This window comes from Triturus cristatus, chromosome 1_2 (genome assembly GCF_964204655.1).
Source record: "Triturus cristatus chromosome 1_2, aTriCri1.1, whole genome shotgun sequence".
Classification (NCBI taxonomy): Eukaryota; Metazoa; Chordata; class Amphibia; order Caudata; family Salamandridae; genus Triturus; species Triturus cristatus.
Window position 1 is genome coordinate 918,016,783 of NC_140580.1, and position 12,628 is coordinate 918,029,410.

General features: G+C 46.8%; 1 protein-coding gene across 1 annotated transcript in view; it reads right to left on the minus strand.

Annotated features, from left to right (window-relative positions):
* Positions 1–1,317: 1,317 nt before the first annotated feature.
* GPR157 (G protein-coupled receptor 157) overlaps positions 1,318–12,628 on the minus strand; it is a 124,051-nt gene continuing 112,740 nt past the window's right edge. Inside the window, exon 6 of the mRNA XM_085609743.1 lies at positions 1,318–7,053. The gene's annotated coding sequence lies outside the window, so the exon portion shown is untranslated. The remainder of the gene's footprint in view (positions 7,054–12,628) is intronic.

The following is a 12,628-nucleotide window of genomic DNA, read 5'->3' on the forward strand; positions in this document are numbered from 1 at the left end:
TGTGGTTAAGTGCAGCACAACACCCCACTGCAAAAGCCCTTTTTCTACCGCCAAAAACCTTCCATCCTCCTTGTCCAATCTGCTCCAAGCGTTGTTAAACACTGAACTGATGGGCATTCACCACGATAATGACACATTTGATGCATATAAATTTGGGCGGTGGGAGAAAATTATGATGAGGGGGCCCAAATATAGTTGTTTGAATAGGAATTCCCATGGTGAACACTTTCGGGGGGGGTGACAAAAGTGTGAATGGCTGACTAGACACCAGATCTGGAAGATACGTGGAGTTCGTTCTCATTTTGTGCCTTTTCCAGGTTTGGTAATTCTGTTCCAGCGATTTGTCAAAAAAAACCAAAACGGTAGCTATTTAATGCCAATGCATGAGAAGATTAGATAAACCTAATCACAAAGCGTTTTTTTAATTTTCATAATGTTCTCAAACCGGAACTGATATGATTGGATGGAGTCTCTGAATATTAGCCACAGAGCAGCCATCTTGTTTCCTTCGCATATAAATTATGAACATCAACAGGTCACTGACAAATGTGAGAATCCAAAGGAAAAGGGCAAATAGGTTGTTAAGACCTTTCCCCATCTGAGACACGTGTTGAATAACTTTGCTCAATGCCTCCATTTAAGACCTTTGTGAACATCTTTGTCCAAGATTGTTGATTAGTATTCACAAACTTTATTCAATACCTTTGTTTAACCCCTCTATCCCAGACCTTTGTATAATACTTTGTTTAACTGCTTTATTCAAAAACGTTGTTCCATACCTTTGTTAAACTCCTCTATGCAAGGGCTTTGCTCAATACCTTTGTTGAACCCCCTCCATCCAAGATCTTTGTCCAATACCTTTGTTCCATCTATCCATCCCAGACCTTTGTACAATAGCTCTGTTGATTCCCTCCATCCAGGACCTTTGTTCAACTCATCCATCCAAGACCCTTGTTCGGTACCTTTGTTTAACAACGCCATCAAAGACCTTTGTTTAACCCCTCCGTCCAAAACCTTTGTCAAATACCTTTGTTGAGCATCCTCCAACAACTTTGCCTAAGTTGTGCATTCAAGAGCTCTCCCATGACCTCCATCCAAAACCTTTGTGAGAAAGCTTTCTCCAAGACCTTCAGTTATTATCTTCACAGTCATGGTCACTCTTTTCATGAATTCTTTGGACTTCAGGACTTTGTCATTTCCTGGGTACCTGTTACGGTCACGGTCATCATTGGTGCAATGGCAGGACCCAAGAACATAACACTGCAGCCATATAGTGTACCAGTAATGCGAATAGCAATGAATAACCAGAGACACAAATTCTTCCTAGAGTGCTTTATTCACTAGTGCAAAACATAACAGCGTATCAAATATTCACACTCTGTGGAAAGCCAGTACAGAATCACTTCTTTGTGACTGAACGCGAGTGAGATTTCAAGGCAAACCTTGCATAAAGCTCACTCATAAATGGAAGTGTTGTCGTGCTAACACCAGAGCACCACATTCTGCAAATGACTGATACGCAACCTCAGGTGCGCAGCTCCAACCAGGAGGACTGGATCTTTATGGGGATATCAAGGGGTCTGCATGAATGTGGGTGCTTCTAGAAGGAGAGCAGGGGAGAAATAGGGTAAGTCACACAAGACTGAAACTGCCCCAGTCCGACCGACCTACCGGGATGTCTCTTAAAGGCCTACTCACTTCTATGTGAATGTAAATGGCCATATAAAAGCATGCACTAGTTTATTATTGCACACCGAAGGAACAGTGCAATAGCAGCGTTACATCACTCTCCTGACAAATGTGTTGTTTCTTAAACTGAGCCTGTGCGCACATGGACTGTGTTAAACTTGCCGTCACCCTTCCCATCCAAGAATACACTGTCCTGCTTTTGGAAGATTCACAATTGTCGCTGATCTCTTTTTTTGCACTACCGCTCAGTTCACGTGGGAGCACCACTGACACTGGCTATCTAAGAGGAAGTAAGGGAGTTAGAGCAGGGGAGAACACATGTTTAATATTGATTATTTGTATCAAGCGACGGATCTGATTATCACTAGTATTAGTTAACACTCAGCAAGTGGCACTACAGGGGGCATTTCCAGAGACCTTACTCACTGAAATGTGTGTTCCATTGTAGGATACTAGTACAGCGCTCACAGCAGTGCTTGCTATGACTTAGAAGCTGCAAACCAATGTTACAGGTAAGCATCAAAGTGGTTGCAGTCACGTTGTTCATACTCCTGCCACCTAGTGGTTGGATAAGGCATTGTCGTCAATGTTTTCCAAGATAACAGATACAATGTCTTCGTAGATCAATACGGCAGCAAGGGTCGACCCAGAATCGAACACAATCACTATACTTTAGATTGTTTTGCCAATTCATTGCATCATAATCAGCGTATTTCATCTTAAGCACCTGTGCGGTCAGGGAGGCTGGGTGGGACGCCTGTGAACCTTTAGCCAATAAGAAGTGGCAAAACTAGTGTTACAGTAAGTAACTTTATTGCAGCTTGGAGCTTCGATTGGTTCACATGCGTTGCCCTGTGTAGTAACTAGTTGCAAAGAACAGGAAAACACGAGGCATAGACCATGTATGAGAAAAGATTGCTTAATGCTCCCATGCCCTACATTGGCAGCCAATGAGCATTGGAGCTGAAACAAGATTACTTGTAAATGGTTTGAGTGCAGTTTATCATGCCCTAAATAATTGAGTAACTTTTTTCTGCCCCATAGTGCAGCAATGGCTACCTGTCCTACTGTGTAATGTGCTGTGCTTTCAGATAGCATACGACTGCACAGCACAAATGACCTTGACACACTGGGCTCCGACATACTGAGAGGCGAACACACCGTTTGATAATGCATCTGCGGCCTTTAATTGGTACCGAGGTATTCTAGTATCCAGGAAGTGCAGACTGGGTTTAATTTCCAGAAGTGGCCACAAAAGGTTAAGAGATTGAACAAATGGCTTATTGGTTAAAAGCTAAATACTTATTTGACAAGATAAAGGCATTGGCCTGGGAGCGATCTTATTTCTGTGAAGTGGTTTAGAAAGTTCCCGCACACCTGGTACTTGCGAGCCATTTCTAGAGGGCGCGATGGCTGCCAAGAATCGGAACCTCTAACTCCGCAGAACACGCTGCGCACGAGTAGGTCCTCGAGTGCCTACTTCTGTGGATTGCTTGTGCTGGGGCAGTAAAACCCCTGCCATCAGAATTCGGTTATGTCTTACAAATGTTATATTTAGGACACAAGCCTCCTGGACGTCACGGTAGCGTGGATGTGACCCCTCTGGGTGGCGTTACTCGGTATCGCTGAGGTAGGCTGGCAGGTGCTTTGGTCCAGTGGGGCAGTAGTCGGGTTTGACTACTATCAAGGCCACTGCAGTGATTCGGTGTAGGAAGAGCAGCGGCTGCGAGATGGTACCTGCACTCGGTAATGTGATGGCCTCAAATGCGCACCGAGTTACTTCAATGCCTTGCCTTGCCATGGTCACTCAGTGCCAGTCATTTGGCATAACCCATCGCTCTGTGGCTCACTGCAGGGTTTCAATGCTCCAAGGTGACGTCTCGTGGGGGCGGGGGAGTGGGTGGGGGGCTACCAGTTGCCCTCTTCCGGTCTGCAATCCTCGAGGGTGACCTCTCATCGGGGTCGGGGGGGGGGGGGGGGGCACCAGCTGACCTCTGCCGGGTATCCTCAGGGGGACATTCTATAATCTGGGACATCACGACCCCCGAGTGTAGCATCAGTGACCGTGCAGGTGCCAGAGATGTGAATGTGCACACCTTGGTTTCCTCTGCATCCGCCCTCTCTCTGGAGAGTCCGTGGTCATACGAGTGTTACCGCCCATAGGAACGGTGATTCAGGTGACCCGACACCCGATCAGCACTCACGGGGAGAGAAGAACAGAACAGCAGGAGAGTCATTTGGGTGTCCTTTATCGTTTTTTTTCGCCTGGCAGAGCCTGGTCCTACGATAGCTGAACCTTGCTACCTGTGGTAAAACAGACCAGATGGAACCAGGCGCCAGAAGGGCTTCGATGAAGAGACACTTGCACAAGTCCCCTACTCTCGATGACGTCACTTCCAGCCAAAACCCTGTAGGGCAGGGTGTCTTCTCATGGCGGCGGGACACTATCACTAACACCCACGCTGTAGCCCTCCAAGTACCACGGGGGTCAGCATCTTCGAAGGAGCGCGCTCGCAGCCTCTTTTTGTCGCCTCTCTCACCCGACGCCTCCCGTGAATAGACCTCAGAACATCTATTGGAGCAGAAGGCTGTACTAACACTAACGCCAAAGCACTCCGCGCCAACACGAGACGAGAGGCATCAATTCCACCACGGTTGATGGAAACGCCTAGCACTCTCCACGTGCCCCCAATGCACACCCGCAATAGGCACGTGACAGGTCCAGGGAGCAGGAGCACAGGTCGAACGTGGATTAGGGGGAAATTAAAATTGTTTGTCCCCACTCTCGACTGACAGGGCGAAGCTGGCACGCGCCGTCTATTCAAGTTTGCTTAATAATACACGTTTTATGGTGATGGCATCCAGCCGAGACAGCAGCCACCCGTCAACAATGGAGATCTTGTATGTAGACGTCAGCATTTAAAAAGAAGCCCGCCCTCAGTGCTCGTGCCAGGGATTTGGGATACCCAAGGGAACAAGGCAGATATGGGGCAGAACTAACGCAAAAATCATTAAATCAGCGCCCCCGCGCGGGAAATTCATGTTACTAGGTCTGCTCATCGAATCGCAAAATCTTTCCCGACCCAAGGGGTGTGAATGTTCAACACACATGGAAGGAAACATGCCCTGCGTGCGGATGACTGCAGCAAAAAAAGTCTCCAGAATCTCTGTTCATGTTCTGATAAGAAAAGGCGAAAAAAAATGTGCACCCGATTCCCCTAACAAAACACGATGGTGACCTGAGAAATAAAAAAAATGCTGGATGTCTGAAGATAGCACTGGGTCCCGACTCCCTATAGAAGGGTTACTACAATTAGGAATGAGGCTTGTTCACAGGTTGGGTTTCTACATTTAAGATTATTCCACGTACGACCACTAGGTGGCAGGAGTATGCAAGGATTATTCTAGACATTGTATCCCAATTGAGACTGAGAATAATAATAATTATTACTATTATTCACTCAATTGAGACAGAGGCTCGTGTAAATCAAGTGACAGAGTTCAACTCCGAGATTTAATTAACATGGTTACAAAACAATAAAAACAAAGAAGGAATTCCACACATTATAGAACCAATGTAAAGAATAAAAGTTTCCATTGAGTGTAAAATGCAAATTACCTGAAAAGCACCTGACAGCGTTCGAGGGACCTGGTTCTAACAGGGGTGGGAACAGCTAGCTAAGGAGAGCCTGAAACATCATGGGAATTAGGAGCCGTGGCCTATGACGCAGGGGGGGGGGGGGGTGGACCGCAGAGCGCGAACAGATGGTTACCAAGTGGGGATCCTGACCAGCTGACAGACAGTGGGCATGCACGAGCAACAGGGTCAAGAGACGCCCCAGGGAGTGTGTGGAGAAGGTAAACGGGTGGACTCGGGGTGCCTGAGCAGCAAGAAAACGGGTGGGCCCGTATATCACGAGTAACCAGTAAACACTGAGCGTAGAGAATCCCAGGGAACACCAGCAGCAGATACACCGATTGGCCCAGAACATCAAACAGCAAGTAAACCAGAGGTTCAAGGCATAGTGGGCCAAGAACAGGTGAATCATAAGTCCACGTGGAGCACACGCAACGAGTTCACTTGGGGGTTTTAGACAGCACCAGCCACGGGTGAAACGAGTGGGCCTGAAACACCGTGGAGCAGGTGCACGGACCAGGAAACGTAGTGATGAAAGGATGTATTTGGAGACGGCCAGAGACCTAGTAAACGAGTCCCCTACGCCCCGCCCATCCCCTCCAACCCCATCCCCACCAGGAAAAGGACATGGCCAGTATGGAGCTTGGCATATGCATATTTTAAAAGTGCACACTGCAGGTATGAGGAAGGCGACGAGTTCGGTGAGGGGCAGAGGTACAGGGTCGACAACACGCTCTGTGGTGAAGTTTCAAACTGGTGAGCTCCAGATGAACCCATGCATTTGCCTAAGAGAGTGAAGGCATATCGTCATTGCAGAGGGGAGGGCCAGAGAGGCTTGCTAACCCCACCACAACCTGTGACGATGCTGTGGAAGCTGAGGCGTTTGATTGAAGCTTAGCCCATGGTTCTACAGGGCTGCAGACTGAAGCGCCCAGGGCAAAGTTTTCATCCTTGTCAGTAGGGGGTGGTCCGTAGCGTTGCACACAATGGCTATGCCAGGCTGATGACCTCACAGACCTCAGGGCTGTGAAATCATCGGCCCCTAAGACATTCATTGTGTGTGGAGCTTCAAGTGAGGCACTTATGTGAAGAACTAGAGGTAAGGCTCTTCAGGGTGGAGCTCAAAAGGAGGCACAGTGTGAGGAGCACAGTGTGAGGAGCACAGCGCGAGGCCATGGTGTGCGCAGCTCTAAATGAGGCACTTTTTTAAAGAACCGAAGGTGAGGAGCTACAGGTGAGGCACGTCTGTGAGGTGGAAGTTAACCCATTGTGGGCGTAGCTCTAACGGAGTGAACAACTCATGGGGAGTCGCTTCTGTGAGGAGCTCAAAGCGGGCACATCACGAGGAGTCTGAGGTGAGGCTTGTCGGCGGTGCCTCTCATCGATGAGGTATATCGGGGACGAGTGTAGGGTGAGGCACATCAGGGAACAGAGAGGAGCATCCAGCGCGGCTCTCTGTGGCCAGAGATTCGATCCTGCATATGATGTCTCATCTGTGGCCACGCCCCTGTGGAGAAGAGGTCCAGGCAAAGGCACGTGATCTCTGGCAACAGAATCCAGGAAGACACCGGTGGTAGCTGGTCCGTCAGGTTCAAGCTGAAAAAAGTCACTCAGTCAATTTATTTCAAAAAGAGACACAGGGCAGCTCGTCGTCGGAGTCTGGGCAGAGACCGGCAGCGGATCATCAGTCAGGCCCACACGGTGTTCCTCAACATCCGAAGAATGACCTGTCAACAACAGAGAGGAGAAGTTACTACAGTGCCTGTGAGCATTTAGTCTCCTGCCTGCAACACGTTTATGTACCTGCAACCAACCTTGCTATGCATGCAACAAACCTGACTGCGACAAGGCTACCTCCTGCAAGTCTAACCAATAGCTAAGTCACTCCCTACCACGTCCGCCCTCTTGCAGAGAGACACCCCGAGGTACCTCATACCAGGTTTGGGAGCACATGAAACAGGTTTCCACAGAGAAGCACGAGTGGAGTCGCTTTGACTCACCAAAAGCTTAAAACAATCAACAGTCTTCCGGCAAACTGAAGCAAAACTCTTCAATAATTGTATAGTGACCACACCGTCATCCGCTCCACTCAACACGTATGCACAGACGTCACCCAAAGATTACACTGACACATTTGTTATGGGTGAAGAACTGCTGCAGGTTTATTTCATACAACATAAGTATGACGATAGAGTGGGTTATCTTACGGCAGTGCTTTAAATGGGAATAAAATACTGCAGGTACTCATTTAAATGTGGTGAGTGGGCGGGGCTAGGGGCGGGGCTAAAGGCAACACATGGGAAGCTTACTGACTTGTATACTAGTTGCAGCACATACCAAAACACGAGAAATGTGTTTCTATAAACAAAACAGGTGAATTCGTTATACAAAACGAAAGTTAAACAGTGATAATTTAACATTTCCTTGTGTAGTAATATTTATCTCCTTTTTCTCTCACACAAATACACGCACACACAAGCAGGCAAACAGACAAACATATGGTGGCTCGCACACAAAAGAATCAGGTGGGATTAAAGCCCCTTTAACCTCCTTACCCCCCATGGATTTCCTCATTGTGCTGTCACTGGGCTGCCTCGATTCCTTACACAGCATGACAGCAAACACCCGGATTTCATGCAAATGAGCCCACGCTGAGTAGTTCAGCGGGGGCTCAGCTCAGGGCTATACAAGTGCATTGGCTGTCAAAGAGACAGGCAACCACCACGAGCGGTCAAGGCGCCTACCCTTCATGAGTACCGGTACTCTCCACGGCAGTAGAGAAGTGCCGGTACTCAGAGTGATAAAAAATAGAAGTGCCGGCACTCAGTACCTGTGAGTACCGGCCCATTTAAAGCACTGTCTTACGGGCGATCCAGGGCAAGCAGCCCCTCGCTGCTCCACCCGCCTTGCGAGCCAGCACGCACGGTGGGTCGATGCCCGGCAGTGCGGCACATTCTTTTCAGATCCTCCTTTGGATCACGTGATCTGTGTAATACTCCCGCCCCTTTTAACAGGGGCAGAGCGTGTTATGGCACACCCCCGGTTGGTCAGGCCCCCCAACCGCCCGAAGGACTAACGGGGCGCCGTCGCGGTCTTCCCAGAACCTCCTTCGGCTCTCGGACCTTGGCTCGGGCACCCTTACTGTGCCGGACAGGGGTACCCTTACTGTACCGCCTGTCGCAGAGGTACCCTTACTGTACCCTTCTGCCTCCAGATCGCCCTGTAACTCCGCCACAGCTCTGGGGAGGCTCACGTCGCTGCCAGAGCCCCCCTTCCTCCCTTCGCTGTTATAGGTGCCCTGCCCCTGCGAGCTAGCTTTAGTGGGCTAACTTGGATCCCGTTCTGTAACCCGTAAATAACAGCAATAATTTGCAACTTTACTCAGAAACCCAGGGCAGACCAACAAAGGAGATTTCTACAAAAAGCGAATTGACGCAAGGATGTCTTTTGGCCCCACTGCTGTTCAGCTTATTCGTGGATGATGTTCCTAACTTTCTTTGCGATGCGACTGCAGATCTTCCTAACGTAATTGTGTGAAGATCTAAAACCCACATATAGCGCCAGAACTGAACCATAGCCCTTTTTCTCTTTTTTCCTTCAATCCATCTGTACCCTTCATCCCTTGAACATAAATTTATAAACAATGGAAGAATATGTTCTCTGCAGGTAAAGGTGGATGCATTTTTGGAAAGCAGCGTTTCTTTCCTAGCACGAAAAAGGTTTCCTTTTTAACTTGGTCTTAAAAGGTGCTGGATTGATGGTGTTTATGGGCCCCGAATTACTGCTGCTTCGAAGTTTGCATGATTTCTAGGCAGGGCAAAATATTTAAAGCTGACTGCTTGTATGGACGCCTTTTTCATGACTCCGGATAACGCCAATATGACTGGCTGACTAAAAGTTACGAATTTGCTTCTGAAGGATACATATCTTTCAGCTCGAGGACCAAAATTTGTGAACATTTCAAACTCCCTAGGCTACAAGGAAAGACTGAGCGAAGAAGAGCAACACCTTAATCTGTTTTTTCAGGCTGGGAAATATGGCATAGGAAACACGGCATTGATGAAATTGGCGTTTATGGACATGAAATCCGAATATGATTTTTCAATTGGGCCATATTAGGATCCTTTCTGGCTTAGAAGTGTGTTTCCAACAGCTACAGCACAATCAAGCAAGGTGAAGGTATGTGTGAGTTAACAGCCTTCCCTACGTTTATAAACACAAGCTGACATCACGGGTATCTACTGATGGGATGGGCACTTAAAAGCTGTGAACATCAGACAGTAAGGGGCAATAGCCTCTGTCTTACTCTCACCCAGCACACGGAAAATTAAGCTCACTGTCCCTGGCTGCCACATGTCACTGTCACAGAATGGTTAATGCCACAACCTTAGCTAGTGACAGCATTATTGGCAAATGATTCGTTGAGATAATCTCACCTTCTACAGCATGCTAATACAAATCAATGAAAATCGATAAAACAGCTAACTCTGCCGTATTTACCTTTCCGGCCATTAACTCCCTACTTTTGCTTCCTTTCACATTGTATTATTGTCCTATTGTGTACTTCAAATGACCGATATCTCGGCAACATCTCCTTGTTTTTGCCTTTCTACTGCCAATAATGACCTAGCATTCTGGGGGTCTATCCTAACTAACCAGATAATACAGGTGTTATTGAATATTCTTTCAACACCTCCTTCCCAAATGCAAAACCTAATGCTAACCACAACGATTATGAACCTATGTGCAAATGCCTTTTTTTTTCTTCCAATACAGGCACTAAATTATTTATCGTTTGTTTAATGTTTGTTATATAATGTTGTTAGTTAATGATATTGACTGATACAAATTGAAATGCAATTTCTTAGAATTGATTTCGCAAAACGAGGTAACCTTATCTCACCTTTAACCATAACTATTAGTCCAAGATATCGTTAACTTGTTGACTTCCGTTTAATTAATTTCAAAATTAATTTCTTATTTATAATTGTTTATTTCAACAGTATGGCTTGCTGTCACCTTGTGAAACATCCTGTGTGGTTCCACAAGCTCTGTTTTCGAATCTCTCAGTAGTGCACAAACACATTATGTTCTGCTCCTAAAAGATTATGAAATCCAATCCCACATTTGTTATGTTATGTTATACTAAATTTGTGGGGCACACGTATCAAATTGGTTTCCTGGCGCTACTCTGAAACCGGTTAGGGTGGTATGTTACTAATCTACCTGTCTAACTAGGCATGTTTAAGGAGTTTGCGGGAAGTCATGGGGTCTGTGCAGGACCTAATCTCTGGAGGTAGGGGGTTCCAATATCTGGGACCTAGTGTGATAAACCTTGTTCCCCCAAAGTGTTTCCATTTACAGGATCACTGGGGAACACCACATGTAGTTTTAATCTTGTGGGTCGTGACGTGGCCAAGGTGGACCTTTCACGTTGCCACATTCATATCGTAGGATGGATAAAAGAGAGCAGTACTGATTCCAAAACAAAATTACTTTCGAGATTTTCACCATAACCACTTGATGTGCGATTGGCTTGACTATTTGGCAATGTCCTTTTCGAAGGAGTACAGCTCTCAGATATCATCCACCCAACACAGGGCATCTATGAGCGACACCAAATAATTACAGCTCCTTGTGCTTACTAAAATGGACCCGCTCCTTAGTTTCCAACACACAATGCCCTTTAATGTCATCTGGCCCTGGTGCCTATCAAACAACTGTGACAGCCTCTGTCACCTTCATACAATAAATAAACGAACTTCAAAAGGTCGCAGAAGAGGCAAGCCAGGCTAAGTCTCGGTAGACCATGTCACTCTGGGCTTTCCCTTGCCTCCCTGTGGAACAGGGAGAATAACCTTAAAGATGTTAAGTATGACACACAAACCAAGGCCTTCCGCATGTCTCAAAAACAGCTCAGGCTGCTGACTGTCCTGTCTAGACTAAGCTGCCACTATGACTATGAGTTGCAGAAAACATTACACCAGCTGTTTCCGAATAGCAAGGCTAAAGATGAAAGGCAGCAGCATCTCTTGACTTAAGCGTGGAACTCACACTAATAAATACCTTCAAGATGTTATGTATGACACACAGACCCAGGCCTTCAGCTGGTCTCAAAAACAGCTCAGGCTGCTGACTTTTCTGTATAGACTAAGCTGCCACTATGACTGTGATTTGAAAGAAACATTACACCAGCTGTCTCGAATAGCAAGGCAAAGATGAAAGACAGCAGCATCTCTTGACTCAAGCGTGGAACTCACAATAATAACATTGGTAGATGAATTTCCGTGTTTCACCTTTCTACAAGCTGACCATTGCATTATGGTTGAGACTGGGTTTTAGGCTGAACCTTTGACAGATTTGTACTCCTGCTACCAAGATAACATATATACATATATATATATATATATATATATATATATATGTCATCCAAAGTGCCCTGAAGCATCGGGAGCGCACTCGAAGTCACTCTGCCATCTGGCTTTGAAGATGCAGCCTGCCTTTATGTTCCATTTTGCAATTAAAATGCCGACGCGTTTCAGGGTTCCACGACCCCTTCTTCCTGGGCTAAACAAACAACATTTGAAACTCGCATGCCTGCATTTCCGCTTTTTATTCACGTATCTGCCCCCAGTGGGCGTATGCTTAGTGCTGTGCTATTAAAGGTGCATGATGGGACACAGAGTCCTGCTGCTAGAGTACTTGTTCCTTTGGTAAGTTCAAATGTGCAGTTTAATTTACTTTTTCCATTGTTACCTTAAGTAGGTCATGTTACACGCAGGCAGGCTTGGTTAGCATATTGAGCGAAGTGCTGGTCCGGTTCTGAGCAATTCAAAACGGCAGCCTCGCACAGCTGGTTGACAGGATTCTCTCCCAGCTGGCGATGGTGCAGCTCCCCACGGCCAGGCTGCCGTGCAAAATGTGTCATCCAAAGTGCCCTGAAGCATCGGGAGCGCACTCGAAGTCACTCTGCCATCTGGCTTTGAAGATGCAGCCTGCCTTTATGTTCCATTTTGCAATTAAAATGCCGACGCGTTTCAGGGTTCCACGACCCCTTCTTCCTGGGCTAAACAAACAACATTTGAAACTCGCATGCCTGCATTTCCGCTTTTTATTCACGTATCTGCCCCCAGTGGGCGTATGCTTAGTGCTGTGCTATTAAAGGTGCATGATGGGACACAGAGTCCTGCTGCGAGAGTACTTGTTCCTTTGGTAAGTTCAAATGTGCAGTTTAATTTACTTTTTCCATTGTTACCTTAAGTAGGTCATGTTACACGCAGGCAGGCTTGGTTAGCATATTGA